This window comes from Bombina bombina, chromosome 5, assembly GCF_027579735.1.
Source record: "Bombina bombina isolate aBomBom1 chromosome 5, aBomBom1.pri, whole genome shotgun sequence".
In the NCBI taxonomy this organism is placed as follows: domain Eukaryota; kingdom Metazoa; phylum Chordata; class Amphibia; order Anura; family Bombinatoridae; genus Bombina; species Bombina bombina.
Genome location: NC_069503.1, coordinates 553,862,156 through 553,884,600, shown reverse-complemented (window position 1 = coordinate 553,884,600; position 22,445 = coordinate 553,862,156).

The following is a 22,445-nucleotide window of genomic DNA, read 5'->3' as shown; positions in this document are numbered from 1 at the left end:
TAAGCGATTAACATGAAAAACAATAGATAGCTGAATGGCTATATGAAGGGACTTGGCTGGGTGATCTGGCAGAATTCTGACGATGTGACAGAGTAAGGATCTTTTACCACAGTTAACCCCTCATACTTTATAGAGTCCCACAAGGAATGTTTAATTTGTCTTACAACAAGAAATGAGGGAGATACTGACAAAGTGAATGAAAACCTCAGCAGAAAGGTGGTTGGATGCTGGAATTTGAATCTGTTAGTGCATAACTAAATAAGACGCAGAGGTTTGGAACATTGCTGATTATCCTCCATATACAGACGGGGGAGCCTGATACCATATCCTCATACAATTGACTATTATACGTAAAAACACTGCAGTGTATCCCCATCAGCTTAGAAATTAGTCATGTCTACCAGAAAAGGCCCCAAAAGTGACAAAGGGGCGAAATCTATGTCAGTGGATGCCTTTTTCAAAGCTGCTAAAACATCTAAAACTCAAGACTATCCCACAGCTGAAATGGAGGAAAATCTGGAGTCAGGGGATGATACGGACTCTAACGATATGATACCTGTAACAAGGGCAGATTTACGATCTTTAGTCTCTAAACAAGACATTACAACTAATTTTGAAAAGTTGTGGGACAAAATGGATAACTTTCAAGCAACAATCACTGGTAGTCTCACTGAAATTAAGAATGAGATCTCAGAACTGGGAAATCGAGTAGACTCCCTAGAAACAACCACAGATGAGATGGGAGAGGAAGTTACAACAATTTCGGAAACATTAGCTTCACAGCAACAAACCATAATGGAACTAGAAGAGAAAATAGAAGATATAGAAAATAGAAGCAGAAGATCCAATATTAGGCTTAAGGGGATACCGGAAACCATAACAGCGGAAGAGCTCCACACCTATCTCCAACAACTGTTCCACGCCATACTGGGAACATCCAATGATTTGGACTACCCGATAGAGAGAGCCCATAGAGCTCTCAGACCTAAACCCAAACCTGATCAACCACCAAGGGATGTTATTATAAAATTGCTACGATACCCAGACAGAGAGAAGATACTTCTGGCTGCCAGACAAAATCCCACCTTCAAATTTCAAGGAAATATCATCCAGTTTTTTCAAGACCTCTGCGTTAAAACACTACAACGACGAAATGCACTACGACCTCTTACTCTACTTTTGAGAAAGAATCAGATTCCATACAGATGGGGCTTTCCTTTTGCATTACAAGTGATGCGGAATGGAAGGCTGCTGTCTATCAAGACACTGGACGAGATTCCTGATATATGTAGATCTCTTGATCTAGAACCCCCAGACACCACTATAGGAGAAACATCAACACATCCACCTGATTCATCCCAAAACCGACCAAAACCTCAAAGATCAAAATGGAAGAAAGTCACCAAGAAGAAAACGAAAACCTGAAGGTAATAGATAAGCCACACTTGAGGTGGAGGAAGATATCTCTGTCCTTTGATGATACCTTTGAGGTTTACCCGATCTGGATAACCTCTGATTCAATAATGAGGTATATAGTTTGAACCCTTTTTTGTGAAAAACTGATATTTTTAGTTCACTCAAACAAAAGGGGACACATGTTATAGTTTCTGGTAAGATCACCGGCCTGTCATTATTCATGTTTGTAATTGACACATGTTTATCTTAACACCAAGACAGTATCAGTTAATGTTGATTGTATGTTTGTTCATTTATATGTTATATAGAGTTGAAGGATATTGTACACTGCATGTTCACTCATCAGAGGAGATAACCTTAGGGAATCACAAGAGGGAGGAGGAGAGCCCAGGTCTCTTAAGATACCAGACGAAAGGTGAGGGCAATCACTATGACAATAGATTACTACATTCTATAATGATGCAAATGAGGACAGATAGGGGATTGACACTTACACACAGGAGAGACAATGACGTTCCCTAGAATTGTGTTAATCTCGCACAATGCGAGAGGCCTTAACACAGACATTAAAAGAAGGATGGCTATGACTAATTATAGGAGATTAAAAGCAACTATTATATACTTACAGGAAACCCACTTCCTCAAAACAACTATACCTAAGTACTGGGCAAAAGACTACCCGCAACAATATCACTCTACTTTAGATTCCAAAAAAAGAGGAGTTTCTATCCTAATACATTCATCCATACCATTCTTACACAAAGAAACCATATCAGATGCGAAGGGTCGATACCTTTTAGTGATAGGTAGGATGGGGGACGTGGATGTGCTACTATGTAATGTTTATGCTCCTAATGAGCAACAAGATAAATTTTTTGAGAGGGTCTCATATTTGCTGACCGGTTGGTCACGAATGCAAATATTGCTGGCGGGAGATTTTAACATAGATCTCCAGGCATTGGTTAATCAAACTCTCTCCCTGTCATCGAATAAAAAAATCAGGCAAAAAAAGACTGCTAAAAACGTACTGAGTATACTAGAGCAGCATACCCTACATGATACTTGGATAACTTTGAATGGGGGATCTAAAGATACAACCTTTTACTCATCAGCCCACAATAGTTATAGTAAAATGGACTATGTATTTACAAGTCAGATTCTACAACCTGCAATCCAAACCATAGAAATACACCCGTGCGTATGGTCTGACCACTCTATTACTCAGTTAAGATTAGGTAATCTGTCAGACGAACACAGAACAAAGACATGGACATATGACCCATCCTGTACGAAAAACCAGGTAGTAAAAAATAACATACTTAGCCACCTAGAAGAATATTGGAGGATTAACGTAGACTCTACAGTAAACCCAATTACACCCTGGGCAGCACATAAAACAGTACTGAGAGGGATTCTCATTAAGGAGAAAACTCAATACAAAAAACAAAGAGAGACCCACATAAAACAGATTGAGACAGCCATAAAATCTTTGGAAACTCTACATAAGCAAACCCAGTCAAGGGCTACACTGACGCAACTTACTGCTGAAAGACAAAAACTACACTTACTATTAAATGAGCAATCTCTAAGAGCCGCACATAAACTAAAGACAAATTATTATATTTTTTCTAATAAACCAGACAAATATTTAGCAAAGAAAATTAGAGATAACTATAAGGCCCTAGCTATATCTCAGATACAGAGTCCCAATGGACAGCTGACATCCCATCCTCAGGAGATTGTTGATACGTTTGCTGGGTTTTATAGCAAACTATATGATGGCTTAAAAGTCCAACACAACTCCTCTACACAGGAGATGTTCGACTCCTTTATCTCACGAGCAGAACTAACCCCAATAACCGAGAAAGATAGGGAGGTGTTAAACGCCAAGATTACACGGGGGGAAGTAATGACAGCTATTAAAGAACTTAAGCCAGGCAAAGCCCCAGGACCTGACGGCTTCCCAGGGGAATATTATAAAGCATTTAAAGAGACACTGATACCCCATTTAGTGGTATTCGCAAATCATATTATGGAGGGGGGGGGGGGAAATACCTAAGGATCTTCTTCGGGCTAGAATAGTGGTCATACCGAAACAGGGAGAAAAAAAACAAACTCTGTGCTAGCTATAGGCCGATATCTCTTATCAACCAAGATCTCAAGATAGTTACAAAAATAATGGCCAATAGACTAAAACATATTTTACCCTCTATTATACATGCAGACCAAGTTGGATTTATTAAGGATAGGGAAGCCCCAGACAATATTCGTAAAATGGTGTCAGTAATAGATTATCTTCAGGAGAAGAGAGTGCCTTCTCTGATCCTGTCATTGGATGCGGAGAAGGCATTCGACAGAGTAGATTGGAAATATATGATGGCGGTACTCACAACAATGGGATTTAATGGGAGATTCTTACAAGCTATTAGAGGGTTGTACTTGACACCAACAGCCCAGGTTAGAGCGATAGGACACCAATCTAAAGACATACACATACTTAACGGTACACGACAGGGTTGCCCGCTCTCACCTTTAATTTTTGCATTGTGCATAGAACCACTAGCAGCATATATACGGAATTGTTCAGACATTTCAGGGGTAGAGATAGGGAAGTTCAGTCATAAAATAGCCCTGTTTGCCGACGATGTGCTACTCACGATTATGAACCCATTAAAATCCCTGCCCTTTCTATACCAGGCACTAGATTTATTTTCCCAAATTTCGGGATATAAGATAAACGCTGATAAATGTGAGGCACTTCCCCTATCTATCCCAAAACACACAATAAAACTGATAGAAGCCAACTGGCGTTAGGGGGCCTGAAATATTTAGGGATCAAATTAACCACACACTCCTCTAAACTTTACACCACAAATTATGTTCCCCTGTTTAAAACAATCCGATCTGATCTAGGGAAAGGGAGAAAGATGGGGTTCTCATGGTATGGTAGAATATCTGCGGTGAAAATTACAATTTTGCCAAGGGTTCTGTACTTGTTTCGGGTACTTCCTATTAAACTTAATATTCCAGACCTTGACAATATTCAGAAAGATATACACAGATTTCTGAGAGACAATAAACATCCGAGGATCTCGCGTCAGATATTAGATAGACACAGACAACTAGGAGGGGTAGGAGTCCCTAATCTACACGACTACTACACAGCAGCTCGCTTAGCCCAGACCTCGATACTGTGGAGACGACAGACAAACATATTATGGCCTGCCCTGGAAGCAGAAATGTTAAACCAAGAGACACCAGATGGTATCTTGTGGGACAGGGTTCTGGGAGAATCTCGAGCTATATATCAAAATAAAACCACATTGCTTACTAGACAACAATGGATGATTTCCAAACGAGTGGGAGGATTAGTCCCTGCACACTCACTGGCAATACCACTGAAATACATAGTGAACGACGAATTCAAATGTAGAGTTATGAAGTGGGAGAATAAAGGGTTATATAGGGTTGCAGATCTACAGCACCAGGGTAGGCTACTGACATATACTCAACTCCAACAAAAACTTGAACCCATCCAATTACACTGGTTCCTGTATCTCCAGACAACATCAGCCATAAGAGACTACATGGGGGCAGAGAAGGCACATAACCGACAGACGACTTTAGAGTACTTGTGTACATCCCTTGATAGACCCAAAGGGGCAATCTCCAAGTTGTATATTTCTATTCAGGAGAACAAGATACAAACAAAAATGTCAATAATGCTACAGTGGGAACGAGATCTAGGTAAAGAAATTGAGATAGATAGATGGGATGAAATGTTTTCTCAAGCTAGCAAAGGACTTATAAGTGCAGATCTTAGGGAGAATGTATTGAAAACCTCTTTTAGATGGTATCTGACCCCATCAAAAACAGCCCATATGGTTAAAGGGAGCAATAATCGATGTTACAGAGGATGTCCAACAATAGGTACCTATTTCCACATGTGGTGGGACTGCTCTAAAGTGAGTAATATATGGCAGGAACTATCTAAATTATTGAGCAAGACACTGAATGAACAGATCTCTCTCACCCCAGCACAGGCGCTGCTCCACGAGAAAATAACTAGATTTAACTCACACATAAATGTGTTTATCAGGATTCTGTGTACTGTAACAAGAATAACCATAGCAAAATATTGGAAGACGGAAGTCCCGTCTTGGGCAGAGGTATTAGCTAGAATCCGGGCAACATATTCAATGTATGAGTCAGCAGCAAATGTGCTAGAAATGGAGCCTTGGTTCCAAAAAGTCTGGTTCTACTGGATAATGGAGTCCAATAAGTAGTGACACTTTACAATAAATAGAAAAAAGTTTTACCCTATATCTAAAGTAAGAGAGAGAGGTTATAGCTGACTAGAAAGGACACTTGGGCTCCGGATAGAAGTACTCTTAGATGAGCAAGCACTCTTTAGATAAGAAGATCATAAAATATGCAGTGGTATAATACAACTCTATGATTGTTTTATATTGTTGATTTGTTGGTTAAGTTTGTTTATAGATTACGTTTTAGATTTTGATCAATTGTGTTGAAACTACTAAGAGAGCACATCCCCCCACACTATTCAACTCCCTACGAAGAATAATTCTCTAAAAGAGAGTTAAGAAGAGCGGACACAGGGGGAGAATTTATTAAAAAAACAACTCCACAGCAATCTATGAAGAATATAGTTCTGAGAAGTTAAAACCACATTTAAGTGTTGAACTCTTCATATGTATTAACAAGGGATGAGACATACAAACTGTTAAAAGGTTCATGGGATGGGATACCTTCAGAGATGTATACAGTTATGTTAAAGAAATATTGTAATGTGATATCTGATGTACCCCTATTATGAGATGTATGTGAGATCCCTGTAAACGGAGGAGATGGAGAGGAGTTAATAAAAATTATTTCAACTAAAAATAGAGGACATTATATTTTTTTATTTAAAAAAATGTAGCATATTTTTAAAAATAAAAAATAACTGCAATAGGCAGTTTTGGGGCTTTAAAGTTCGTGGGAGTGGGACACTGAAAAAGGCCTTTACATTGCTGTCCATTGGATTCTGATGCCATTTTTGACGGCATCAGAACGAGGCTCCCATAGGAGCCTATAGAAGCACGCTCTTCCTAGCAATGCGAACATGAGCTCACGTTCGCATTCTGATTTACTTGTAATACCAGCGCTGGTATTACAAAGTGGAGCTCTAATATCTCTTGCACACAAGCGATATGTCAATAGTCTTAAAATTACATGCTCTTAAAAATTAGAGCATGTAATTTTTTTGCTTATTTTAATAACCCTTTAATATTTGCACTAATGTAACTTCAATTTTTAGAATTCTCACTACTTAAAACGTGATTTTCCCCTATAAGCACGTCATGGCTTTTTGCTGAATGGATACTTGCTCACTTACAAGATCTTTTGCGTGAGTTTTCAAAAATATCAGGATGAAATATATGGGTAACTAATAACAGTATTTACTTTTGTTATGTGGTGACAATAACAAATATAGGTTGTGAAAATTGATGGGTTTTTGTTTTTAAAACATAAAAAAAACAAACACAATTTACTTACTTTTCTTGTAACTTGCACTCAACAATCATTGTGCTTGAGCAAGAAAACTTTATTTTTTACTTGTAATCTAGGTTTATATTGTTTAACTATGCACCAATGAGATTAAACCTTGACATTTCAATAAATTGCCATATTGTTTATAGCTATAAACATTGCATTTAAGCTATGAACAAATATTAAAAAAACAAAAAGTTATTGAAGAAACCTTTTAAGGAACTAAAAAGCAATCAGTACTAGAATGATAAAAGTATCAAGCAAAATTATTTAGGCTATGTAATTCCATTCCCTGTCAATACTTTACACTTGAAAACTCTGTAGAATTATATGGCAGAGGATGTATGAAAGTGTCAACTTGTTTTAATGTAAGTGTCAGTAAAGAAAGCTAAAATGTCCACTGAGTACAATAAATCATCGTATGGAAATTGACCAAGCAATTTTGTGAAGATGTTCCTCAAATGACCTTCAAGTGTCAAATGCCTAATTTGACATTTCTGTCAAGTTCTGGGTGCTCAGGTTTTTCTGAGACAAATCAAATTGTACTTTAGCACAGATCATATCCACTGAACCATTTGAAATTGTGTCTACCTGTTGTAGCAATATATTGTGACAGGTACTGCTTGATATTTTCAAAATGGGCGTTGCAAAAGAAAAAAAGAAAAAAAGAGGATGTGTAATACTGAAAAGCCACTAGTGCAACAAGCAATATATATTTTGTCTGACCTTCACTGAATGGTGGAAATATCTTCATATACAGAGAAGTCACTGTTTCTTAAACAGACTAAACTATTTAACACATTAATATAAACAAACAGATTTGTTATGTATTATTTTCAGTGGCGTATTTAAGTTTTGTGCTGCCCTAGGCACTCAAAATGCTGCTGCCCCTCCCCCCCGGTTTTTCGGCAACAATATATATATATATATATATATATATATATATATATATATATATATATATATATATATATAAAATGTATTATTATTTTTTCAAAGAGGTATATTTTCAAACTTCAATTAGGTATATAGAACAAACATTTCTACTTATGACCCCTAACAATCCTATAATATGAATTACAATTTTTGTTATTTTGTGATGTGATAAACATTTGCTTGCTAGTCAAGGTGTCATTCCTTCCTTCCCATTAAATATAAGTCCCCAAACAAAAGTCTAATCTAAATGTTTTTAGACCAAAGCAGGAAAGCAGTTACTTTCTTTATAATAATACAAAAAGCAGTGCTCAGAACTTGGCTCAGGTTATGAAAGAACTATTTCAATTAAATGAAGTCTGCAAATGGAGCTGATAGACTATACAGCTCAATTTGCAGATTTAATTTAATTGAAATAGTGATTGTGACATACCAGCTACAGCGTGACACAGAGCAGTGTGCAGCGGCAGCATCAATCACACCAGCAGTGAAAGAGTTCCACACCAGCAGCAGACATCAATCACACTGGCAGTGAGAGAGTGTCTTTTTTTATGAATTCTTCAGAATCCCCATCTGAGCGGCTCACAAAAGCCATGGGGTCGCGTGTTAATTACCAAAAGCAATTCACGTTAACAAACATGCAACACTAGTTACCAAGCATTCTCTCCTATCATCCTATGGCTCAGTGTAGTGCGTGCCGTTCCTTTGAACTTACTTAACCATTTGGAGAAGAGATAAACAAGCAGGGGAACTATAAACTATATCAATCGATTCAGCCTCACCTTGCTTTTTACCTCGCCACCGCTGCAATCCACATAAAGCAGGGTCTGTGACCTAGACCTAGTAAAACTCTTGATTCCTTTCCTCAGACTCACTGTACACAGATCCCAGGCTGCTTTGCACACTCCAGAGCGATCTTTAGCTTGTTTAATTGCGAGTCCAGGCTTGAGCACTATATTTTTTGTTTACTGAGAAAGACGCTTAGCATAATATTCCTACTTTATGCACGGCCTCCCTGCTCCGCCCACCACAGTCCTTCTGCCTCTGTAAATGCCCGCGCAAGTGTTACATCCAGCGCGAGGGTAAAATAATGAAAAAATATATTTTTAAATAAATGTAAACATTTTTTTGAGTGAACACACACAGGAAGGCAGCAGCCGGGGACAAGTGCCGCCCCCCAAAATCTGCCGCCCTAGGCACGGGCCTTGTTGCTCTATGCCTTAATATGCCCCTGATTATTTTTTATAAAATGCATTGTTAAAGGGACAGTCTACCATAGAATTGTTATTGTTTTAAAAGATAGATAATCCCTTTATTACCCATTCCCCAGTTTTGCATAACCAACACAGTTATATTAATATACTTTTTACCTCTGTGATCACCTTGTATCTAGGAACCTTCTTCCAGCCCCCGATCACATGACTGTGACTGTTTATTATCTTTTGTCTTAAATTTAGCATTGTTTTGTGCTAAATCTTAAATAACCCCCTCTGCATGAACACAGTGTTATCTATATGGCCCACGTGTACTTTCTGTCTCTTTGTGTTGAAAAGAGATTTAAAAAGCATGTGATAAGAGGCAGCCCTCAAAGGCTTAGAAATTAGCTTATGAGCCTACCTATGTTTAGTATAAACTAAGAATACCAAGAGGAAAAAAAGCAAATTTGATGATAAAAGTAAATTGGAAAGTTGATTAAAATTAAAAGTCCTATCTGAATAATGAAAGTTTAATTTATACTAGACTGTCCCTTTAAATAAAAGTTGTTGAAAAGTAACACGGCTACAAAGCTGCATGATATATATTATTCTTACATAGGACACATTGTGGTCTAAATTTGCTCAAGCTAATAAATATATGAATGGCAGGTTAAATTTTCAATACCAAATAATTTATTCTGTGTATAATGATTTAAGGTCATAAACCAGTGGAGTTGCTTGACATGACCCTTTAAAGTCTCTCTAATACTCTTGACCCATGTATGGTGTATGTTTAATTTCTCACCTTTGTCACTGAGCTTTACCCTTTATGGAGTGTATAATTACTTTAAGTCAAACAATGTACTATATCATAAGAAAACTGAACCTCCAAAAACAGAGACACCTACTAGATATGTGCAATGTGCATTAGTGTGACTTGGCTTAGAACAAATGCAGAGTATGGCTGCCCCAGTGACATTTGGCTAATTTTGGAGCCGAATTTCTTCTTGCAAAAGTGGAACACACAAAGATCTGAATTTGCACAGATTTTTGTGTGTTGTACTTTGAGAAGAAGAAATCTGTCTCTGAAAAGAGGTGAATGTCACAGGGGGCAGCCATACACAGCATTCATTCTAAGTCAAATCACACACATGCACATGACTAACACACCTGCATTCAGGAGGTCACTTTCCTGACACATGCTAATGTGACGTCAATAATCATAAGGTGGCAAAATCTCCTGGAAGGCACCAGAGTTACCTTTTCTTATGTTTAACATATACAACCCCACTCCCAATACCTGAATTGCCCAGGCTGGGATATTTATTGGTATATTATTTCTTGGTATATTATTTCTTTACTATCTAAAATTAGTAACTAGAATAGCAAAACCTTGTGGTTTAGTGGTTGTCAAAACCTTAAAACAAGCCACATTAGTAAATTTTTTTTTTTTTTAATGAACTAGGGGAACAGTATAAAAATATATCCAAATGCAATAACCAAAAAAGCTAGGACACAGAGATAAGATTTCAAAAGATGTGGCTCCATTTTGCAAGACCTAATAATATAAGCAAATAATTAAGAACAACCATTGATTTATATATGTTTAAAAAAAATGTGGCTCTCTTTATTACATCCATTTTTGCATTGTTCTCAATGGTGTTTACATATTGCATTGTGAAATGGATATTATGGGGGTAATTTTTTTTTTTTTAACCACACTTGATAGGTGTTTTGTTTTAAATTCACAATATACGCTGACCTAGCAGCAGTGTCAAGTGCAGGTGAACATGATGTGAAACATATCTCTGTTTGGGCTTCTCTTTGTCCCTCATAATTTATACATTATATATTGCTTGATTTTATCTATTTTGTTTTTTCAATAAATCACATTTCTATAAATATTCAGAGATCTCCTACAGTATAGCAGCCTTACCTTTTCCTGAAAGACAGTCCAGGCACAAAATATTCTATGATTCTTCATTAAAACAACCAACCTCAGATGTTCATTTGGGCCTTAACGACCCCCGCTGATGAAGTTGCATCCTGTTATGCACATTAGCAAGGAGTCTGCATCTGGGCTACCATCTAAGAGTGATGAAACATTTGCATACACATAAAAAGGTGCACTCAACTGAGAACAAACCAAGCTGGAGAAATATGTGCTTCTTCAATCAGGTGGTGGTTACTATGGCCACTATAGATTTGCATTTGTAATGAAAGTCCGATATTCGTTTTAACTTAACGAATATCCAAAATGCATCAGTATTCATTGATTTTCTTTAAATTACCTTTAAGGAGTTAAAACTTAACTTCAGAGAGAGACGCGCTAAATTCGCTCCTCTTCTTCACAGAACCCCAACTGCATAAATCGGAGGCTTAGCAGAGAAAGTCTTTTAGTGAATATACAAATTGAACAGCACTAACCACTAATGGAGGTTGATCAATTCCACATAGATTAAAACAATAATTACAAACAAAAAATCAGTGATAGTGTAAAACACTAAAAGGTTAAGTATACAATGTAAAACCTATATTACATATAAACTGACAATGAAAAATAATAATAATAATTCAAGATACTGAAGATTATACACTAATGCTTCCCAAAAATGAAAAGCAACAAGAAAACCACAATGAAAATAATTAAAATTAAATGCAACAAAATACGAGACCTGCTGCTGCTGCTGCTTTACCGGTGGTGTCCTGTGTGCCTCCCGGAGTATAATAGAATCCCAAAGATCTGTGAAAAAACAAAGCGCAAACAGACTCAAGTGTAGATAGATAAGGCGCAAAATACCACGCTAATGTATTACACTTACAGTGTTAAAAGTTTAATCAGGCGTTTATTAAAAAACATCAGATGTATCAGCAAACACAATAAGAGCAATATCAGTCCGTGAAAATGTGCGAGTCCCTCAGGATAGTCGTCACAGAACAAGATGGTTCAGTTCCTTACAGGCTTCCGTAGTCGCGGCTCTGGTAGCAATGTCCGTAGCAGAGTATCAGGTGTCAGTGAATTCTCACACAGAGCACTACGGGTCCTCAGATAGTCCAAAATTGACCCCAACGCGTTTCAACCGCTAACGTGCGGTCTTTCTCAAGAGGTAGGATGAATAATGAGTCCTACGGTGCAAGTGTATTTATAGCACATAATCTTATTCCATTGGTCCCATATCGGCTAGGTATTTCCAAGGTCTCTAAATGTTTTTCTACTTGCATTCGTATGAAACTGAAACATAACTCAATGATATGTGAAAAATGAAAATAAAAACAGGATTTCATGCTAAATATAAATAATATTCTAGAAACATACTAAAATTAAACACGGGATCGATATTTAATTTAATTTAATATATTGACATTCAATAGTTAGTATAAAAGCAAAAAGACTGATAAATGAATAGAGAAACTAATAAATAAAAAGTGACTGAAATAATAAATACAATAATAGTTGAACTATGTATTGACATTATAAGAAATGGATATATATATAAATATGTGAATACAAAACACATAAAAGAATACATAGAAAAGCGTAAAAATTATTGTTAGGAACTTCATATATAAACATATATAAAATATATAAAATACATATTATATATATAATTAAAAATAAAAATAATAAAATACACTGTATATGTAATAATATGTAAAAAAAGATCAAAACTTGATTACCAGGAGAATAGATAACTAGATTAATACACTAAACTAACATATATATAAGGAGGAACAGCAATTCTCTTACTAGAGATATAGAATTATTGTCTTAATGGTATGAATTATGAATTAAGGGGAAAAAAATCCTAAGATAAAAAATACTAAAATTAAAAAATGATTATTATGAAAACAATAAGTCTCACAGCTAGCCCTATCACTACTGGTCTATTGAGCTGACAATTGTTACAGGTACTGCACAATATTACATTACATAAAGGCAGCCAGGTCTAAATCAATGTTAAGACCCCCTGGACACAAACAATTTAATTTTTGTATCCAGTAGGTCTCACGTTTACGTAGAGTTAACAGTCTATTTTGGGTGGATGGTGGTATCCAATCAATGACCTGTACCTTCAAAGATTTGGAATCTCCACCATGTACATCTCTAAAATGTCGTGGCACACTGTGGTTGTCTATTTCATTTTTAATATTATTAAGATGTTCAGAGACTCTCCGCCTGATTTTCCTTTTGGTGCGACCTACATACATAAGGTCACACCCACATGTTAATAAATATATTACATATGTTGAATCACAGGTACAACGGCACTTAATTAGAAAATCATGTGATTGATCACTATTTCTAAAGTTGGGTTCTTTCTTCACATGTTTACACATACTACAGTTATGTTTGCCACATTTATAAGTGCCCTCTTTTAGGCTTAGCCAATTGCTTTTCTGTGATGTCGATGTATTAGTTTTAACCGTTTTTAATTTACTGGGAGCTAATAAGTTCCTCAAGTTTTTCCCTTTCCTGAAGGTGATAGATGGATGTTCAGGTAGTGAGGGTGCTAACAGACTGTCTGATTTTAAAATACCCCAATGTTTGTTGAAAACCTCTTTGATAATATTGTGTCCTTCATTAAAGGTTGTTATAAACCTGATGTGATCCTTATTATATTTAACTTTAAAATTACTTCGTTCTCTTATATCATTTTCTTCTCTTTTGAGAAGAAACTCTCTCGTTCGCTCTAGGGCCTTCATTCTTGAATTGTCTATAATAGCTGAGTCATAACCTTTAACTATAAATTTATGGGTCAAGATGTCAGCCTCTTTATTAAAATCACTAATGGAACTACAATTTCTTCTTAACCTGAGAAATTGGCTATAAGGGATATTATCTTTCCAATTGCGTTGGTGTGCACTCTTATAATCTATGAAACTGTTTCTTTCAGTAGGTTTCCTGAAATTTGACACTGCTATTTTATTTTCATTATTAACAAATAGACGCAGGTCAAGAAATTCGATTTCAGTTTTTGAGTGGTTTTCAGTAAATTTAAGATTATAATCATTATGATTAATATATTTAACAAATTCCTCAACCAAAGCAAACTCCCCCTGCCACAGAATTATCACATCGTCAATATATCTATAATATTTGACTATATTATTACTAAATTTATGTGATGTCCAGATATATTCGTCTTCAAAGGTGTGCATATACAGATTAGCATAGGATGGAGCAAAAGTAGTGCGCATCGCAGTGCCTCTAATTTGTCTGTAATGCACACCCTCGAAGACGAAAGTGCACACCAACGCAATTGGAAAGATAATATCCCTTATAGCCAATTTCTCAGCTTAAGAAGAAATTGTAGTTCCATTAGTGATTTTAATAAAGAGGCTGACATCTTGACCCATAAATTTATAGTTAAAGGTTATGACTCAGCTATTATAGACAATTCAAGAATGAAGGCCCTAGAGCGAACGAGAGAGTCTCTTCTCAAAAGAGAAGAAAATTATATGAGAGAACGAAGTAACTTTAAAGTTAAATATAATAAGGATAACATCAGGTTTATAACAACCTTTAATGAAGGACACAATATTATCAAAGAGGTTTTCAACAAACATTGTGGTATTTTAAAATCAGACAGTCTGTTAGCACCCTCACTACCTGAACATCCATCTATCACCTTCAGGAAAGGGAAAAACTTGAGGAACTTATTAGCTCCCAGTAAATTAAAAACGGTTAAAACTAATACATCGACATCACAGAAAAGCAATTGGCTAAGCCTAAAAGAGGGCACTTATAAATGTGGCAAACATAACTGTGGTATGTGTAAACATGTGAAGAAAGAACCCAACTTTAGAAATAGTGATCAATCACATGATTTTCTAATTAAGTGCCGTTGTACCTGTGATTCAACATATGTAATATATTTATTAACATGTGGGTGTGACCTTATGTATGTAGGTCGCACCAAAAGGAAAATCAGGCGGAGAGTCTCTGAACATCTTAATAATATTAAAAATGAAATAGACAACCACAGTGTGCCACGACATTTTAGAGATTGTACATGGTGGAGATTCCAAATCTTTGAAGGTACAGGTCATTGATTGGATACCACCATCCACCCAAAATAGACTGTTAACTCTACGTAAACGTGAGACCTACTGGATACAAAAATTAAATTGTTTGTGTCCAGGGGGTCTTAACGTTGATTTAGACCTGGCTGCCTTTATGTAATGTAATATTGTGCAGTACCTGTAACAATTGTCAGCTCAATAGACCAGTAGTGATAGGGCTAGCTGTGAGACTTATTGTTTTCATAATAATCATTTTTTAATTTTAGTATTTTTTATCTTAGGATTTTTTTCCCCTTAATTCCTAATTCATACCATTAAGACAATAATTCTATATCTCTAGTAAGAGAATGGCTGTTCCTCCTTATATATATGTTAGTTTAGTGTATTAATCTAGTTATCTATTCTCCTGGTAATCAAGTTTTGATCTTTTTTACATATTATTACATATACAGTGTATTTTATTATTTTTATTTTTAATTATATATATAATATGTATTTTATATATTTTATATATGTTTATATATGAAGTTCCTAAGAATAATTTTTACGCTTTTCTATGTATTCTTTTATGTGTTTTGTATTCACATATTTATATATATATCCATTTCTTATAATGTCAATACATAGTTCAACTATTATTGTATTTATTATTTCAGTCACTTTTTATTTATTAGTTTCTCTATTCATTTATCAGTCTTTTTGCTTTTATACTAACTATTGAATGTCAATATATTAAATTAAATATCGATCCCGTGTTTAATTTTAGTATGTTTCTAGAATATTATTTATATTTAGCATGAAATCCTGTTTTTATTTTCATTTTTCACATATCATTGAGTTATGTTTCAGTTTCATACGAATGCAAGTAGAAAAACATTTAGAGACCTTGGAAATACCTAGCCGATATGGGACCAATGGAATAAGATTATGTGCTATAAATACACTTGCACCGTAGGACTCATTATTCATCCTACCTCTTGAGAAAGACCGCACGTTAGCGGTTGAAACGTGTTGGGGTCAATTTTGGACTATCTGAGGACCCGTAGTGCTCTGTGTGAGAATTCACTGACACCTGATACTCTGCTACGGACATTGCTACCAGAGCCGCGACTACGGAAGCCTGTAAGGAACTGAACCATCTTGTTCTGTGACGACTATCCTGAGGGACTCGCACAGTTTCACGGACTGATATTGCTCTTATTGTGTTTGCTGATACATCTGATGTTTTTTAATAAATGCCTGATTAAACTTTTAACACTGTAAGTGTAATACATTAGCGTGGTATTTTGCGCCTTATCTATCTACACTTGAGTCTGTTTGCGCTTTGTTTTTTCACAGATCTTTGAAAGTCTTTTAGTGCAGTTCCTGGGAGCGAGTTAGCAAGGCTCTCCAGTATGCTAAAGGTAAGTATAAGCTACAAGCGAACTTTTTCACCTGTACCTTAGGAAAAAATTTTTAACTTTTAAGTAATTTTGGAAGGTCCTCAGGGAAACTGTACAAAAACAAAAGAAAACACCCTGCGCTATTAATATGTTGCCCCCAACTAATATCCAATAAACAGCAGTCTTTGTATATCAAAGCCGCCTATAGCGGTACAGTCACAGTATAGTTATATATAAAGTCTATATTGGTACTCAGATACCTCCATTAACAGTCACTAGTCTCAGGGATGTATGTTCAACCAGATCCGATGACTGTTACTGACGGTTTTTCCGAAAGGCGGCCAGGTCTATTCCTGCTGTAAACTCCGTGAGGCTCTGCTCCAATGTCGGCGTCCTCGCCTGGCGTGTTCCTCTGTTGCGCCTATTGATGACGTCACAAACTCGCTGTGTGCGGCACAATCCGATGCAGCTCTGCAGATGTGGAGATCTTAAGCACTCCACCAGGAACGGCAGTATCATAGAAGAAAAAACAAAGAGCGCATCCGGATTCAAGTGTGTTTATTTAACAAAGAAGCAATTGACACACAAATAGGATAACACTTACAAGATTCCAAATATAAAAGGCAGATAAAAAGGTGTTCAACTCGATGCTGACTGGACCAATAGCCACAAGCCCTCCAAGTGGTAGCTGGACCCCCACAGCAAACAGTTGTAACAAGTATATTCAAAATTTCACCTATATGGTGTATATTTCAACCTCAACGTGTTTCTCCCGTATAACGAACGGGCTTTCTCAAGAGGACAGGTGAGTCTAACCTGTGATGTTGTTCTATATATGGATTTAATTAACCAATCAGATTTTACCTCCATTCTAGGATGTAATGAAAGTCCGATATTCGTTTTAACTTAACGAATATCCAAAATGCATCAGTATTCATTCATTTTCTTTAAATTACCTTTAAGGAGTTAAAACTTAACTTCAGAGAGAGACGCGCTAAATTCGCTCCTCTTCTTCACAGAACCCCAACTGCATAAATCGGAGGCTTAGCAGAGAAAGTCTTTTAGTGCAGTTCCTGGGAGCGGGTTAGCAAGGCTCTCCAGTATGCTAAAGGTAAGTATAAGCTACAAGCGAACTTTTTCACCTGTACCTTAGGAACATTTTTTTAACTTTTAAGTAATTTTGGAAGGTCCTCAGGGAAACTGGGCTATCCCAAAGAATCACAAAAAGTGACACAATTTGAAAGAAAGCCATAAGCTATATTTCTAAAAATGTAAAAATGCAGCAGAACACCTAAAACAGTCTGTCTTGTTTGGTAAACTTTAAACTACAATACAACTCATCTGTCACAAGGGTCTGTAATTTATCATGCACGTGAAAGAACTCTATATAAGCATGTTATAGCTGTTTATTTTGCTTTTGAAATTAAGTTGTCAACAACTGGGCCCTAAAAGGATTTTAAACAGTGCTCCTTTGGTAAAAAAACAAATAAGTTAAATCTAAGTAAACATAAAAAATAAACAGATTGCGTAAAATCGTACTTGTTTTATCGCAAAATGAGCACTTAGAAATTCTTAGTGTATCCCCTGCCCTCAGTTTAATAAGAGAGCTGACATCTTGCAACTTAGGTTACATTCTGATTTATTTGGACATGAGAAATTCTGACTTCTTGTTATCTAGTATATTCACTGTAATGCTTGTGTGATATTTCCCTATCAGATCAAACTTGGCCAGTAGTCTTCTTATCCCGGCGTCAAGTGGAAGGATAAAGAAATATACCAGAACAAAGTGAGTATAAGAAAAGAGGTAAGCAGTACTCACGGTAAGCAGGGTAGTCCTTCACTGCAATAAGATTAAGGCAGAGTTCGACAACAGAAAGGCAATCCAGCAGTATAGCAGTTCAGGGGTAAACCAATAGAATGATCAGGAACAGGCAGAGGTCAGCAACATAAGGTAATCCAGCAGTTTAGCCGTTCAAGGATAAACCAATAGAATGGTCAGGAACAGGCAGAGGTCAGCAGCAAAAGGTAATCCAGCAGTTTAGCAGTTATGGGGTAAACCAGGCAGAGTAGTCAGACAGGCAGAGTTCAGCAATGATAAGGCAATCCAGCAATTCAAGTAATAAAGCACCTAAGAGCACACACAGTAACACCTATACTTGGGCAGTGTACTTACATAGGCGCCGATTTGCGCCAAGGAGGACTTCAAAGGATCCAACCGGCTTAAGAGGGGGATAGACGTGCAGCAATGACGTCATTGCCACACGCTCACAGCAATCGCCACGTTCCTGGCAACAGCCAGAGCGGGACAAGGGAAGCACGGGAGCGGAGTGACATTCACCTTATAGTAAACCATCTCATGTCACTACAGAAGTTTTATGACATCAGGCTGACTTTACTGCAGAGGCCATAGGTGTGTCAGGAAGTAATAGACACTTCACAAATACAGTGTAAAAAATAAAAGGTAAAATTAATTTAAAATGATGAATAACATATTGCAATCATCTCTATTAAGAATAAGCCACTGTTTAGTGCTTTTTTATTACAACACTGAAACATCCCTTTAAGGACTAATTGCCCACTGGCTAATAAGCAGAGCTACACTCCTTTATTGGTTGACAGTTACACTCTTCATAAACATTAAAAAAGATCAGTACATCAATTAAGAAATACAGTATTAAAAGTAAAAAGAGGTATTAATGACCGGGGCTTGATAGAATGTACTTATAGGCATGCATGTACTTTACCTGTGTAGTCAGATTTTTAACGGAGAGATGTCCCTCCTTTTTTTCTGTCCACTAATAACTAATTAGTGAAAACTAATAAAATTGTATTAAAAAAAAAAAAGTAAATGATATCTTTAAGGTTTAGACAAAGAAACAAGACTACTGCTCCTTTAAATACATTATATATGGTTATATAGACATTCTTTATATATGGTTATATAGGCAGAGGGGCTTCATTTTGCTGGTATCTATTTTCCTTTGACATATTAATCCTACAAAGAATGTTCCTTTAGTATATTGTGATATTTTTTAAAGAACCAACAACATCAGAAGAAACTTAGGGACCGATGTAACATTGTGCGAGCGGACATGGTCCGATATTGCGGATCATGTCCGCTGCACATCAATAAATGCCGACAGCATGCACTGTCAGCATTTATCATTGCACCAGCAATTCTTGTGAACTGCTGGTGCAATGCCGCCCCCTGCAGATTTGCGGGGGTGTCAAGCAACCCAATCGTATTCGATCGGGTTGTTTTCCGGCGATGTCTGTTCGCCGCCTCAGAGCAGGCGGACAGGTTATGGAGCAGCGGTCTTTAGACCGCTGCTTCATAACTTGTGTTTCTGGTGAACCTGAAGGCTCACCAGAAACACAGGGCATCAAGCTCCATACGGAGCGTGATAAATATGCGCCTTATGAGATCGTAACAGCTTATGGGATACAAAACCTTGATTTTCTTGATCCTTTTAAAGGTATCATAATTTACTTAAATGAACTTAGTCCAACAGTACCACTTTAAACAGCATTCAATAATTTTGTGTATAATTCTCTAATTATCTAATATGCTTCTGGTTCTTGAAAGCATTGCTACACTATTTCACTCAAGCATTTTTGTAGTTACTAATCAGTCATTTCCCTTTAGATATGACAATTAACCAAAAAAAAAAAAAAAAAACTATATCTTATAATTTGTTTAAAATAAAAGCATGTGAATAATTTGTTTGTGTTCATGCAACACACATTAGGAAATTATATAGTATCTTACCTAAGAGGAATATTTTTAAAAAAGATCATTTTAGCAATATATGAAATCTAAAACAGTAACAAATGCAAGGATATTTTAGAACTAAACAATTACATAATTTTCCTTTTTTAAATTTTGGGCTGCCCTTTAACAGTATAATCCCTTGAAAAAAGTAAAACTGAGCTTTTCAAAATGAGAATATGCTATTAAAAAAAAAAACAACAGAAAAAACATACATTTGATGTTTTGCCGGATTTATATTAAACTATTACAAATTAAATATTTTTTAAATGAACTTCAACATTTGCAAATATTGTTGTAGGGAAGCTATACTGCCCAGCTGTGAATGCAATCTGTCCCTAAACTAATTAACATAGTTGGTGACAGTACATTAAAGTCGATATATATAAATTAAATATGATTAAATTTTATTAGTGATTTTATATAGTAACAGCTTTTTATTTCATTACAGTAAGGCATTTTTTTTTAATAAAGATATGATAGATCCTTAAAAAATAAACTTTATTTAAAAATATTTACATCCCATACAAAAACACAGAAACATTAGTCATATATTTGTCATGGAGGAATAGGTATGAAAACTCCTACACGTTTTAGATAACCTTTTTTTAAATGTAATTTAGCAATGGATAACTAACCAGCGCGTTGTGGGTATGAATGGAAAAACTAAACAATTTATGCTTTAAAGTATTTGATCATTTCTAATTTAACTATTAGTTGTTTGCGATGTAATGATGCATACATGTGATTAGCTATACAATAATGACATACAATGGTGATTGACACTTTTTTCATAACATTGTATTTTACTTTGTTTTTTTTTTGTTTTGTTTTTTTACAGCAGTATGATTTGATCAGATTTCAATGCATAATTTTGTCATATAAGTTAATCAATTAGAAAGAACCATTTGATCTTTATGTGTAATGGCGTCATGCCCCATACAGCTTTATAGCCTTATATTAATATAGTTTCTATTTCCAAGAAACAGTTTCTTTTAAATTGGCAAGTTTATTGTTGCGTGTCATACAAGAAATTGCATGAAGAATAAAAAATGATTCTGCTTTGCCCTGAAGCCACACAGTTTATATACTCTTACAGAGCACACTAGAGGGCAACCTTTCATGACTACAGCATACATATAAAATAGCATTTATTAATACATATCTTGCTATACGAGTGTCTGCTTACAATACAAGAATGTCCTTATAAGCCATATCAGACATTCCAGTATAGAAACCTGCCTTCAATATTATAAAAATAAAAAGCTACCAACTGTTAATACAACAAAAATTCATAAAGAATTCCACAATACAAAGTAAATTTAAAAAATCAGCAATTCTCCAGTCTGTAGCATTCATTCCACAAAGGTCAGTAACACTTGACATTTAACCCTTTAGTAGTAACCCCTTGATAAGTATTACTTCCACATTATTGAGGACTCAAAGAAAAAAATTATATTTCCTTGAAATGAGAATGTTTTATCTATTCACAAAAAGGCAACACATATGAAGTGCAGTTTAAGGGCATATGGCTATCAGTAGTTCTAGTGGTTGCAAGGAACCCTAATCATTTTCATAGAAGTTCATCAAAGTGCCAAAAACCATACATTTGGAATTTAGTCTATTTTTTTGTTTTTTGTTTTGCTCTTGAATGACAGGAGACAAATAAATATTTCAATAAGGAAAGTAGTAATAGTGTTTTGAAAATGAAGACACCTTACTATTGGATTTAGTGCTATCAAACAATACAGATATAATATCAAACATAGAAGTCAAAGAACATTTGGGTAACAGTGATCATAACATGATCACATTTGAAATCTCTTTTCATATGCAGTGTCTTAAAGGTTTAACTAAGACTTTTAATTTTTAATCTTTAGAAAGCAAAATTCAACGATTTAGGGAAATCATTAAATAATATAAATTGGGACAATGTATTCTCTAATCAAAATACAGAGGATAAATGGATAATATTTAAAACTTTGTTAAATAAATATACATATCAACAAATACCATATGGTTATAAAAATAAAAAATCAAAGCTAATGTGGCTAAATAAAAATGTGTTAAGAGAAATTAGGAAAAAACGTAGGGCATTTAAATTATTCAAAGAAAATAGTACAGACTCAACATTCCATATTTATAAGGAATGTAACAAAGCATGTAAAAAGC